This window comes from Lactuca serriola, chromosome 7 (assembly GCF_051521515.1).
Source record: "Lactuca serriola cultivar US96UC23 chromosome 7, Lser_US96UC23_V15, whole genome shotgun sequence".
Lineage (NCBI taxonomy): Eukaryota > Viridiplantae > Streptophyta > Magnoliopsida > Asterales > Asteraceae > Lactuca > Lactuca serriola.
This window is the reverse complement of record NC_136414.1, coordinates 59,006,723-59,020,036: the sequence shown is the minus strand read 5'-3', so window position 1 is coordinate 59,020,036 and position 13,314 is coordinate 59,006,723. Positions and strand designations below refer to the sequence as shown.

Sequence of the window (13,314 nt, the reverse complement as noted above, 5' to 3'; positions counted from 1 at the left end):
AGGAAATGATGTTTTAAACATAGATTCTTCCAATATTATGGATATAGCATCCTTGTGGCATTGTCGTCTTGGACATGTCAACAAGAAACGCATAGCCCAACTCCAAAAGGATGGAGTGTTGGAATCATTCGACCTTAGGGAAGATGACACATGCGAGTCTTGTTTACTTGGAAAGATGACTAAGTCACCCTTCACGAGTACGTGCGAAAGGGGTGAGGGTCTATTGGACCTAATACATACCGATGTATGTGGACCGTTTAGATCAACTACGAAGGGTGGCAACCGCTTCTACGTGACTTTTACCGATGACTATAGTAGATATGGGTATATCTATTTAATCAAGCAAAAGTCAGAAACTTTTGAAAAATTCAAAGAGTTGAAGAATGAAGTGGAGAATCAATTGGGCAGGAAAATCAAGATGTTTCGATCCGATCGAGGAGGAGCGTACCTAAGTCTTGAATTCCACGATTATCTCAAGGAGTGTGGAATAGTTTCACAATTGATGCCTCCTAGGACACCGCAGTTGAATGGTGTGGCAAAAAGGCGTAATCGAACCTTATTGGATATGGTTTGCTCTATGATGAGTCGTGCTTCACTACCTATCTCTTTTTGGGGGTATGCCTTAGAGACTGCCGATCATATCCTTAACCGAGTCCCTACTAAGAAGGTTGCCAAAACACCTCATGAGATGTGGACAGGGAAAGCTCCCTCATTAGCACATATCAAGGTTTGGGGTTGCGAGGCTTTTGTAAGACGAGATACTCACGACAAGCTCGAACCTCGTAGTGAGCGATGTATTTTCATCGGCTACCCGCAGAAATCCTTTGGATATCTCTTCTATAGACCGAAGGACAATGTTGTCTTCGTAGGAAGGAGAGGAGTTTTCCAAGAGCGAGAACTCATAAGCCAAGGAGACAGTGGGAGGCAAATCGAGCTTGAAGAGATTCAAGAGTCGATAGATGAAGGAACCTCTACCGCTGGCACTCAACCCAAGGGGGAAACTCCGGTTGAACCGATTGACGAGTCCTTACCTCTTAGACGTTCCGAAAGAGTTAGAGTTCAACCCCAGTTTTATGGTTTTCATATTACTACCAAAGGGGAAACGTGTATTAGTGATGGTACACTAATAAATCTTGATGAACCTAATAGCTATAAGGAAGCAATGGCTGGCCCGGAGTCTGCAAAATGGAAAGAGGCAATGGATAGCGAGATCCAATCCATGTATGATAACCAAGTTTGGAATTTGGTTGATAATGTGCCCGGACGTAAGACTGTTGGGTGCAAATGGATCTTCAAGAAGAAGACCGACGTGGATGGAAACGTACACATATATAAAGCACGATTGGTCGCAAAGGGCTTTAGTCAAACTCCCGGAGTTGACTATGATGAGACCTTCTCACCAGTTGCGAAGATAAAATCTATTAGAGTGATGCTAGCGATTGCCGCATTTCATGATTATGAGATTTGGCAAATGGATGTCAAGACCGCTTTCCTTAATGGGAAGTTGGCTGAGGATGTTTACATGGCTCAGCCAGAGGGGTTTGTGGATCCAAAGCATCCGAATAGAGTGTGTAAGCTTGAGAAGTCCATTTATGGACGTAAGCAAGCATCTCGCAGATGGAATCTTTGCTTCGATGAGAAAGTCAAAGAGTTTGGATTTGTACGAAGCGAAGATGAATCGTGTGTATATGTCAAAGCCAGTGGGAGTATAGTAAGCTTCCTCGTTTTATATGTCGATGACATATTACTCATAGGAAACAACATCCCGACTCTGCAGGAAGTTAAGTCCTGGCTCGGGAAGTGCTTCGCTATGAAGGACCTCGGAGAGGCTTCTTACATTTTGGGAATAAGGATAGTGAGAGAAAGAAGTAAGAGACTAATAGGACTTAGTCAGAACACTTACTTAGAGAAGGTACTAAAACGTTTTAGTATGGAAAACTCGAAGAAGGGAGAATTACCGATACAAACTAATGCCAAGTTGAGTAAGACTCAAAGTCGGAGTACCGAAGCTGAAATAACGGAAATGAGCTGAGTACCATATGCTTCCGCAGTTGGCTCAATCATGTACGCTATGACTTGTACTCGCCCTGGTGTAGCCTTTGCTTTGAGCATGGTTAGCAGATATCAAGGGAATCCTGGCAGAGCCCATTGGATTGCGGTGAAGAATATATCCTTAAGTACCTTCGGAGGATGAAGGAATGGTTCTTAGTCCTCGGAGGGAGTGATGAATTGAAGGTGCGAGGGTATAGTGACGCCAGCTTTCAGACCGACAGGGACAACTACCGTTCGCAGTCGGGCTGAGTCTTTACCTTGAATGGAGGAGCAGTGCCATGGAAAAGTTCCAAGCAGGAAACCATAGCTGATTCAACGTGTGAATCATGGTACATTGCAGCGAGCGAAGCGTCGAAGGAGGCGATATGGCTGAAGAACTTCATCGGTGATCTTGGAGTTGTACCTGCCATAAAGGAGCCCATGGAGATTTTCTGTGATAATGAAGGAGCGGTTGCCTAGACTAAGGAACCGAGAGATCATGGTAGATCACGACATATCGACAGAAAATATCACTTTAATAGACATCGTGTAGAAGAAGGACAACTCGTAGTGAAGAGGATATCATCGGAAGATAACCCAGCAGATCCACCTACGAAGTGACTGAGTAGGGTTAAGCACTTGCAGCATGCTAGGAGTATTGGGCTGAAGAATGATATTAGCATAGATTAGATAGTATTAGAAACGTGTAATAGATAAATGTAGTTAACATTTGATGATTAAATAAAGGAGTTTTATTTATAAGTAATGTTACTGTCTTATGTTAATTGTTTAACTATTGTTTCACTTTGCATGTTTTGACTTCCAGAATAATTGAATTTATTAAGAATAATCGAATTATTCAAATTGTCCACAATCGTTCATATATTGGAAGTAGATATGAATGAAGATTGTCGTAAATTGGTGTGTAGATTTTCTAAATGGTATTAGACATAGCAAAGGGTTGCTGCAACGTTCATGAGTGCTTATGAACCTGTTTTGAGCATTGGAACAAACCCGCGCTTGCTGGAATCACCTTATGGAATATGATATAAAAGGTTGATCGCAAGACGATAATATCATATAGTCTTAAAACCTAGATATATGGTTTGTTATTTGTTGATTGATTATACATTGATAATGCAAAAACACATCAGTAACCCGGTGTTATAAAACGTATTGTTGTGTATAGTTGATTAATGAATAAGTAAATGCATATAAGTCGAAGTTTATCTGTAACTTTTATCCGAAGAGGATAAAAGCGATATCTCGGCCGCTCGATGATTTGATTTGACTTATGTGCCAGGCCCGGTCAAAACTGAATTGATGTGTTCGATTAAGTTATATGTCAAATAAATCAGAGATCGAGAAACCTAAATGCTTGACTGATCATTCCATAGAATTGTCAGCATGATATCTAATAGAGGACTGTACGATCCCTTATCTAAAGGACAAGATTGATTAGATCAGATTTTGACAGCGTCTTTGAGAGCTATGATTGCAAATCGGATTGTACTTGTGTATATAGTTACTAGACTTATCCAAGTGGGAGACTGTTGGAATAGTGTCTAAGGCTGCAACTATATTAGGCAAGTATTTGACCCGATTGTGCATGGTCCTTTTGGGTTGCGTTCACCATAGCAACTTGATAGGATGATTTATTATGAGAGAATAAATATTATTAATATATTATGAGAATAATATAAGGAATAATAATATTGTTATTTGATTAATATAACTCATAAATTAATTAGTATTAATTTGGTGACTTAAAGAGATTAATTAAATAAGAGGGTATAAACTGTCAATTTTTTGATAGTTACACTTTAGACTGTAAATCCTTAAGTGATAAGGAATGGACGGATTCTAGGGCTTAGGATAGCTCAAAATCGTCCAAGGCTTATCTAAGGTAAGGATTTGGATTGCTTTAAGGAAAGATTATCCAGCTAGGGTTTAAGGGTGTAACCCTAGGAGTCTACAAGTATAAATAGACCCTTAGAGCATTAGAAATCGCAATCTCATCTAAAGTAGAGGACCCCTGGCCGATTTCCTCCTAACCTCTCTCTCAAATCATCCTCCTTGCTAGTTGGTGTTTGTAAGCCATTAGAGGAGTGACAATTGTCACTCTAGAGCTCCAAGACAACAAGATCAACCAAGAGATTCAAAGGTAAACTTCTAGATCTGATTTTTTATTGTTCTAAAACCTAATTAGTCATTAGAAGTCTTGGATTCAAAGCATGTTTAATTAGAAAGCCTAGATCCAAGCATTAGGGTTTTGCATGTGCACATAGGAAAGTTCTTATTGCTAAAACCCATCAACTCCCAGATTGATCTTTGACTCTTCAGCTATTTCATTAACTTCAGCTTCGTGAGCTTTCAGCAACATGTAAAGATCATTAAGAGTAAAAAAATCTAAGGTTTGTTGTGTCTTCATCATTAAGCTTACATTCCTCCACTTCTTGCGAAGCCCCATTATGAAAGTAAGGTTGTATTCCATAGCAGACATGTTAATTCCATACCTATTACACTTGTAGATTAGCTCGTTCAGATGATCATAGTACAATTCGATCGATTGTCCATCTTTTTGCTTAAACTCCTTTAATTCAATCAGACATTGCTTGACTGAATTGATTTTGGTCTTCTCAGTACCCTATTACTTTTCCTTCAGTGTATTCTAGATTTCTTTAGACGTTTTGCAGGTTCAAACACAATTATTCTCAACAAGAGGAAGAGTACCACGAAGCTCTCTTATGCATCTTTTCTCATTCTTCTGTAGCCTTTTAGTTTGTTCGGGAACACTTTGATTTGATGCAGAAGTACTAATGCTTTGAATAGATGGAGGTGGATGAACATCATCAATAATGCACTTCCATAGCTCTTCATCAAGTCCCTCCAAGTAATCCTCCATCCGATCCGTCCATTGATCGTAATATTCTAGAATAAGCATAGGAATCTTAGTTGAAGATCCTAGCAAATGAGAGAAATAAGTCATGGTATTCGTGTTGAAGTTATCCATTGATACACAGACGATTTCAGTGAAAAGCTTGAGAAATTTGAGATTAACAAGATGAATCAAATAGCAAATGAACACTGAACACTCGATTTGTCAATCGAAATGCAGAATCAAATCAGAACTGAAGATCTACAAAGATTTTTAGTGTCAAAAGTGTGGAAACTTTTAAATCTAGAATGAGATTCAAAAAGATTTTGAAACAGATGAAAATCAGATCAACACAGTTTGATTCCTGCTTTGATACCAAATGTAGTTCCGATTGAATCGAGTAATCAAACAAAATCAGAGTATGAAATGATTTAGAACACAAGATCTAAATATAATTTGTTTGACACGTTTTATCGCTTGATCAATTGAATACAAGAGGAAAAGAGAAAATGATTAAAATCAGGGAAATGTTCTTCACCTCTAAAAGTATCCTTCCAATATATAGGGAAAACTGAAAGCACAAAAAGTATAAGGGCATTCGACATATAAGCTTCGTTACAAACATAGCCCTTAAAATAAAATACACTACATTAATCGATATTACAAATGACAAAGACAATTTCGACATCTCACAACCTTCGAACCCCAACAATTTGCAATACTTCAATGAATAAGGGCATTCTTCTCTTCTTGTGTTGTGATACGTTTGACATGCTTGATCTTCTATTTTTTTCTTTTATAGACAAATAAGGACGGTCAGATATCTCAGAAGAAATAATATCATTAATGACCCTTCGATTATATAGATTTACTAAATCTGGATCTTTATGATTCTTCTGAAAAAGTTGCACATTTCCTTTTTGACTTATTCTTCTTTGACTATTTCATTTTCACTTATCTGTTTTCCTAATCTGACCAGTATCATGTTAATAGAATTTATTATAAATCCCTGATTCTAGACTGCAAGTTAACTCTATGATATGAAAGTTAAACCACTTCTTGGTGATGAGCTGACACTATTTATGATTCATGCCGATTTCACATCAGCATGATTACAACATTCCATTTATCTCCCATAAGTCTTCTACATATAACTCAACGATTCACTGTGAAATACCACACACTGATGAAAGTTTGAAAAATGTATGCCAATGGTTAGATTATGACCAATAGTTTATCATACGCACCAACCCACTCTTACCATCCTTCTTCTTTAAAGCTTTATGATGCAACGTATGAAAACAGATGCTCACGAGAACTTCAAAACACTATGCTGATGGTTAGGCTATGTACCGTAGCTTATCACAAGGAACAATCCATTCTAATTTTATCTTCTTTAAAGTTTTATGTTTACCATATGCTGATAGGAACTTGAAAAATTTGTGCCGAAGGGTATATCATGTACCGTGATGTATCACACGCACCTATCCATTCTCACCCTAAATATCTTCTAATAAAAGGGTTAATGATTCACTGTATTTTCCATACACTGATAAAACTTTGACATTCTACGTCGATGGGTAGACTGAAACACCAAAATGTATTACACGCAGGTCTCTTCTATTGTCCTTGTTCTTTTAATAAAAGGAGTTTATGATTCAGCGTAACAAACCAGACGCTGATGAAACTTTGGAATACTATGTTAATGATTCATAGCAAAATCACATGCTATAAGGAGACATCACAATCTAAACTCTTATTTCATCGTAATTCCTAATATGTTGATTCTTCCCAATTGAATTCTTGTCTTCCTGACATTATGACACACCAATGTTAATGGTAACTTTTGAACGGTTACTATCATAAATTCAACTTTTATTGTAGGATTCGTGGATTATATGACATTCTCTCTTTTTGTTACCATTACGTGGAAAGTGGGATGATTTTCAATAAAAAAAACTTATGTCCTGATCATCTGCTTCATTATTTCAAGTGCTGCAAATTTGTTAAAATTACTTCGACAATCATCAATGTCTCCAACTCTTCTATTTGTCTTCATTCTTGCTATAAATGTAGTGAAATACCCAAACACCCCTGAAACACCAACTGTTGGTCATGTAAAGAATGTCGCCTTCTCCGACACTATTCCTCCTCAATATTTTGAAATTCTTCTTTGTGGTTGACACTTTCCAACGTTATGAATTTTGCTAATTTCAAATTTATTCAATCCTACACACTACCTTTTGAATGATGGCAATCTTGAATCATATGTCGGCATATTACAAGGAAGCAACCCTGTAGTTTTCAAATTACAAGAATCAAGTTGATAAAATTTAACCCATGACTACTGATTTGATTTCGCCACTACTACCCCATGGGATTCTATTCCTTTTTCCTCCCTTTTTAGTGTTTTATTATTAGTATTATCTTTTGCAAACGATAAGGGAACTGTATGAAAAAATTATGTGGTACAGAGTTGAAAATTTTTCAAGCATAAAAGTTGACAAATAATATAAATTTAAAATTTTATTGGCTTGCAAGAATAGCCTAAAAAATCTAATAGATTTTTTTTATATTATTACATTAGGCTATTTTGCTAGTGTTATGTGGGATGATTTGATGTGGACTCTGAGATTTAGTTGAGCCAATATGTTAGAGTGTATTTGTGGCTTCCCAGTCTTAGTGAAATCATGAGACAAAAATGCATCCTTGAGTAGTTTGAGGAACATAAAAACTTTAGCATCATGTATGCACTTTAGACTAACTCCTTTAACCAATAAGGGTTGAGGTTTAGTTCCCTTGCTTAAGCATATGTTATTATTTTTGGTGTTTAGTTAAAAAAAGTTGCAAAAGTTTGTTGAGTAACTAAGCGCTTACAAAATATCAAAATCAAGAATTATGTAAAGAAGCTCAAAGTTTCAAATATTGAAGATTCGAGTTGAAGAAAGTGAAGAAATAAGGCAAAAAATTTCAAAATTCGAAAGCATGTTATTCAAAATTGTAATTTTTCTTTCTAGTTTATTTTACCATATGTATGCTTGGGAACTTAACAAAAATATCTTGATGTTAAGATAGTCTTTTGAGGATATATTCAGAGGGATGCACAAAATGAATGTTGTTCAAAATAAGTGGTGAACATTTATGAGGACTGTGAGTATTTAGGGCTTGGGAAATAGTTAGGATTTAGATACAAATACTTGCATTAAGGTGATGCGTAATTAAAAACTTCAATTTGGATTGTTTTCTGTGATGTTGGTAGTCAATGTTCTATGTGATATATTAAAATTAGCCTTCCTTGAGGGCAAGCAAAAGGCAAGTGTAGGGTATTTTGATATTGTCATATTTATACATATATTTACGAGTTATTTGACTATATATTAGTCGTATTTTGGCCTGAACACGAGGACTTTTGGTACTTATTTGCATAAATTTCATATTTCAGCCGGAGCAAGACATTTTTGAAGAAAATGGACAAAAATGGAAAAAAATAGAAGATGGGGGGTGAAGCTTGCGAATAAAGAAAAAAGAAGCTTCAACAGCATGTCTCAAGACAGTAACCAAGTCGTGGTAAACTCTAGCCGACGTTGTAGGGTCTAAAAGATTCTTGGTTATAGTAGATTCCTTGCCGGTTACAATAAGGAAACTGTTTCCACGACGTGGCAATCAATTGGCCACGACTTGATGGCTAATTTATGGGAATTTTTCCTTCTATATAAAGGATGAATTAGAAGGTCATAGAGATGGAATTTTGGATAGAACAATTCTAGAGAAACGCTAGAAGACCTGTTTTTAACCAGGAGGAAGAGAGGAGAAGAGTAATTACCAAGAAACCGACTCAAGCATTTAGTTTGCATGATGTTTAATTTAATTATCTATATGTTTAGTTTTTTTTCTTTAGAAATCATGGGCTAATACCCTTAACTTTCGTTTAGTGTAGATGAACCTTTATTTACAATATTTAGTATTAGATCTATGGATTATTAACGTTGGTTCTTACTTGTGTTTGCTAGATTAATCCTTACATGTTAATATTTCTATCTCTATTACCTTTCCCTCAAATTTTGCGTAGTTAACTGGCCATTTATTGCATGAATTTGAATTTCAAGTTGTTTATGACCATTAATTCTCTAGAACTAGAGAGTGACAATGTCCTAGTACGGGTAATAAAGATAGTTGCTTAATTGTGTTAGAGAGCATTATTTGACTATAATAATTGCTTGTTTGTCCAAATTTACCATAAGAAGACAAACCTAGATCTAGTCATTCATATTCCAAATATTCAATAAGTCAATTAGGTGTCCTTAGTCTACATGACCACTGTGATTAAGTTCCCTTAGTTACCATGCGAGTTAGTAATTATAAAATTGGCAACCAACAGAAGTAATCCAAAGTAAAAATTACTCATAGGAAAAGAAAGGGGTTCATTGTTAAACGAAAGTGTCTTAATTCTTTTAATTGAAATTTGTTTTTAATTGTTTTCTAGTTAATAGTTAATTAAGTTTTTCTGAACTTGCAAAATCAGATAATAAACTCCTTTCATCAGTTTTTAGTTTAATAATTAGATTAAATTTTAGCAATTTTAACTTCTAAATCAACTCCATTCCCTGTGTTCGATCTGTAAAATGTTAATTTTCTATTTAAATTCAGTTTTCTGTGAAGGCAGTGACTGCGGCGTGGTGATTCCCTTTCTATGGAGCGGTAACTGGAAGTGCAGTTTTTAATTTATTTAGTTTTTATTTGTTTTACACGTTTGTTTTAGTTTTATTTCAGTAGTACAGGACTATGGTATATACTTTTTCAATTGTGCCACGACTTGACGATCCAAAATCTGCAATTCACAAGAAAATGGATAAAAAAAGTCGAAGAATCAAGTAGCAGCTTCAAATACGATAAATATTCAACTTTCAAGAAGACTCCGAAAAAGAGGGAAGAAGGATACGAAATAGGAACGGAATATGATTCAGAAGAAGACAATCCCAACGAGGGAAGACAACTCGGCAACATAATGGGAAACATAACAACAATGACGATAGAGGAGTATAAGAGGCATATACGAGATGACATTGGTCCAAGCATTGTGATACCCGAAGTTCCAGCCATAATGACATTTCCTTAACATACTAAAGGATATCTTGTTCGTTGGAAAGAATCATGAAGATGCATACAAGCGCATTAAGGAGGTTCTGGAAATAGAAAATTATTTCAATGTGCCAAACGTTTCTAAAGATGCAATTATGTTAAGAATGCTTCCAATCATAATAAAAGATACATAAAAGGATTGGTTGGAGTCATTAGCACCATGAGACATCACTACATGGGATAGGATGAAAGAAGAGTTTATTCGGCAATTTAGCCTTCCTTCAAAGGTCGATAGATTGAAAAAAAATACCACATACTTCCAATAAATTTTGGTGAATAATTATATGAAGCATGGGAAAAATATAAAGGAATGTGAAAAAATTTCCCTTAACATCATCTCAATGTGTAGCAAGAGATTTCAATTTTCTATTATGGGATAATTGTGAGCACGAGACAACTTCTAGACTCTTAAGGACCAATGACAAAGAAGGATCTAACTACTAATAAAGCCATTATCAAATAATTCACTAAACACTTACAAGATTATCACAACCCAAGAGAAGATGTTACTAGAATCAAGGTGAGTATGGATGATGGAAAATAAAATCTAGCTTAAATTCTTGCAAAACTAGAGACTATGGATAGGAGAATCACAAAAATAGGGTAATCAATTCATGTGATAATAGTCAGATGTTATAATTATGGTTGACCATATCTTTTTAAGGATTTTGATTTGGATGAAAATGGGAACAGGAAAGTTCAATTTTTCTACTCAAGCGGTGATATGTTTGATGAACATTGGAGGATACCAAAGAAAGAATGGAAGCCATATGAAGAATACCAAAGAGAAAAAAAAGACATATACCGACAACAAGGTGGTGGCTTCTATCAAAAAGAGAAATTTCTAATTGAGAAGAAACCTAAGCTCGAATCATTTTTTAATAGATTTATGGCAGCAAGTGAAAAGAGGCATGAAAATACAGATGTTACCCTAAGAAATCAACAAGCATTTATTGTTAACTTAGAGACACAAGTGGGTGAGCTAAACAAACACTTTCAGGAAGGTTTTCCAGTTATTAATAATAGTGGGTCAAGTTCAAAAGCACAAGTGTTGGCGACCACAACTAAATATGAGGAACATAAAGTACCCTTAGTATTTTTAGGTACTATCAAAATGTAGTCTGCTTAAACCAAAGAGGAATTCATAGACAAAAATTCAAACTATGTGCAGTTCACACGGCATGGTAGCATCTTTACCATGGCGCGACAACTTGAAACAATTCCAAAAGATTTCCCAGTTGATATATATCATCCATTACTAGAGTACCCAATTTTGACCCAGAATAATCTTCTAGAGCAAGAACATAAGAAATTCATTGTAACACCTCATTCTTGGTATGCATTTAATTGTAATTTGTTTATTTTTCTAGAGCTACTCGACGAGTTGGAAGCCCCAGACTGGTCGAGTAGAAGCGAGATTGGATGCGGGTTTTAAGCAATCTACTCGACGAGTTGAGAGCCCTCAACTCAACGAGTAGGACTGTGAGAATGAAACCCTAATTTCGGGGTTTTCCACCTTATTTAAGCAACTTAATCCCCACCTTACGGCCTTATTTCTATCCTCCATGTCCCAAACCCTAATCCACGAAAATCTAGAACATTGTGTGAGTGTGTGAACCCTTTTGAGTGTTTTTGTGTGTTTTGAAGCTTGTAGAAGAAGAAGAAGCTTGAGGACTCCAAGAGAAGATTTTAGATCCAGAAACAATGTCTCATTCCATTCCTTTTCTGGTAATCAAGTCTATAACTTGATCATTTATTCATTAGATCTACTTATTTCCACTTTTTGAGGGTTTTGGTTAAAAAGCTTGACCCTTGGGGTTTGGATGTCCCAAGCAAGGATCCTTTCAGATCTGGGATCATTAAGGGTTGTGAAGGCATAAAGGTTTAACTTTATGCCAATGAAGCCCCCATGCAAGCTCTAAGGTGTTGTTAATGCCATTTGTGCCCCAAAAAGGCCATGCATGGAAGGAAAGTCTAAGGCTTTACGTGTTCTTTTGGTATCTAGGACCTAGATCTGGGTTTTTATGCATTAGGTTGGAGTGATAAGGCTGTTGAACAAACATCTATATCCTAAAACAACTAGGGTTCTAGCTAAACCCATTAAGAGGGATATTAACGGGTAAAGTTGGAAACTTTACCCTTAAAAAGGGCATTTCCAGTATGTAGATGCAGTATGGACGTTGGATTTTGAGAGTAGAGGCTTAATCTGTTAAGATGGAAAATCAGACAGAGGAACTCGTCGAGTGCATAGAGGGACTCCACGAGTTTGATTATGTTGTCCTGTTTTAGCCTAAGGCAGAACTCGATGAGTCGGTGAAGGGACTCGATGAGTTGATTCAATGAATCGCGACCAGGAGTAGCCAGGAAACTCGGCGAGTCAGGAGGCGACTAGACGAGTTAGATCGCAATTTTAGGATTCTAGGACTCGATGAGTTAATGGAGCAACTCGGCGAGTTGGGTCAACCAGAAGGTTGACTTTGACCAAAGCATTGACTTTGACCAGGGGTAAAATGGTCATTTCACCTTGAGGAGGATTATTAGGTTTGGCGAAGTTTTATTGTTATATTAATAGTTGGGGAGTCGTTGGAGCATCCATCAGAGATTCCTCACTCGATATTTCAGCAGTCAGCTTTGCGAGGTGAGTTTCCTTCAGTAGGAACGGGTCTGACGCACCAAGGCCGACTCGTTTATGTGATATGTTATGTAGCACATGGTTCTTGGTACGCTCTTCTTTTATTTTTATCTTTTTATTTTGCATTTTTTGCCTTGGACTCAGCGAGTTGAAGGACCAACTCGCCGAGTAGAAGCAGGATGGGACGTGGATTTTAAGCTGTGGACTCGACGAGTCGGGTCCCGGACTCAACGAGTAAGTGTTGTCTGAACAAAAACCCTAATCCAAGGGTTTTCACCCTATTTAAACAATGTTATGTCGTCCAAAACGTCCCTTATGCTCCCAAAACACCTCTCATTGAAACCCTAGCCGTTATTGAAGCAATCTAAGCCTTGTTGGTGGATTTTGGTGCTTGTGGTCTTAAGAAGGAAGGAGAAAAACTTGAGGAAGCAAGTAAAAACCAAGGGAACCCAAGTTTGTGCACCTTCTAAACTCATTGAAGGTAAAAAGGTGTAACCTTTCTCATTCATTTGTTAGATCCCTCTTTAAGGAAATTTAGGGCTTTTATAAGCCATTTTTGGTGGCAACCATGTTTGCAAACATGGTTGGGGGTTAAAGCTTCTGAATCACATCATTTAAGGGGTCACTAGGCAGA

General features: G+C 36.7%; 1 non-coding gene across 1 annotated transcript; it reads right to left on the bottom strand.

Moving 5' to 3' along the window:
- Nucleotides 1-10,281: 10,281 nt before the first annotated feature.
- Nucleotides 10,282-10,387, bottom strand: LOC145065218 (small nucleolar RNA R71). Its single transcript, XR_013688364.1, has one exon. It is a non-coding gene; the product is annotated as a small nucleolar RNA R71 (small nucleolar RNA).
- Between the last annotated feature and the right edge of the window lie 2,927 nt (nt 10,388-13,314).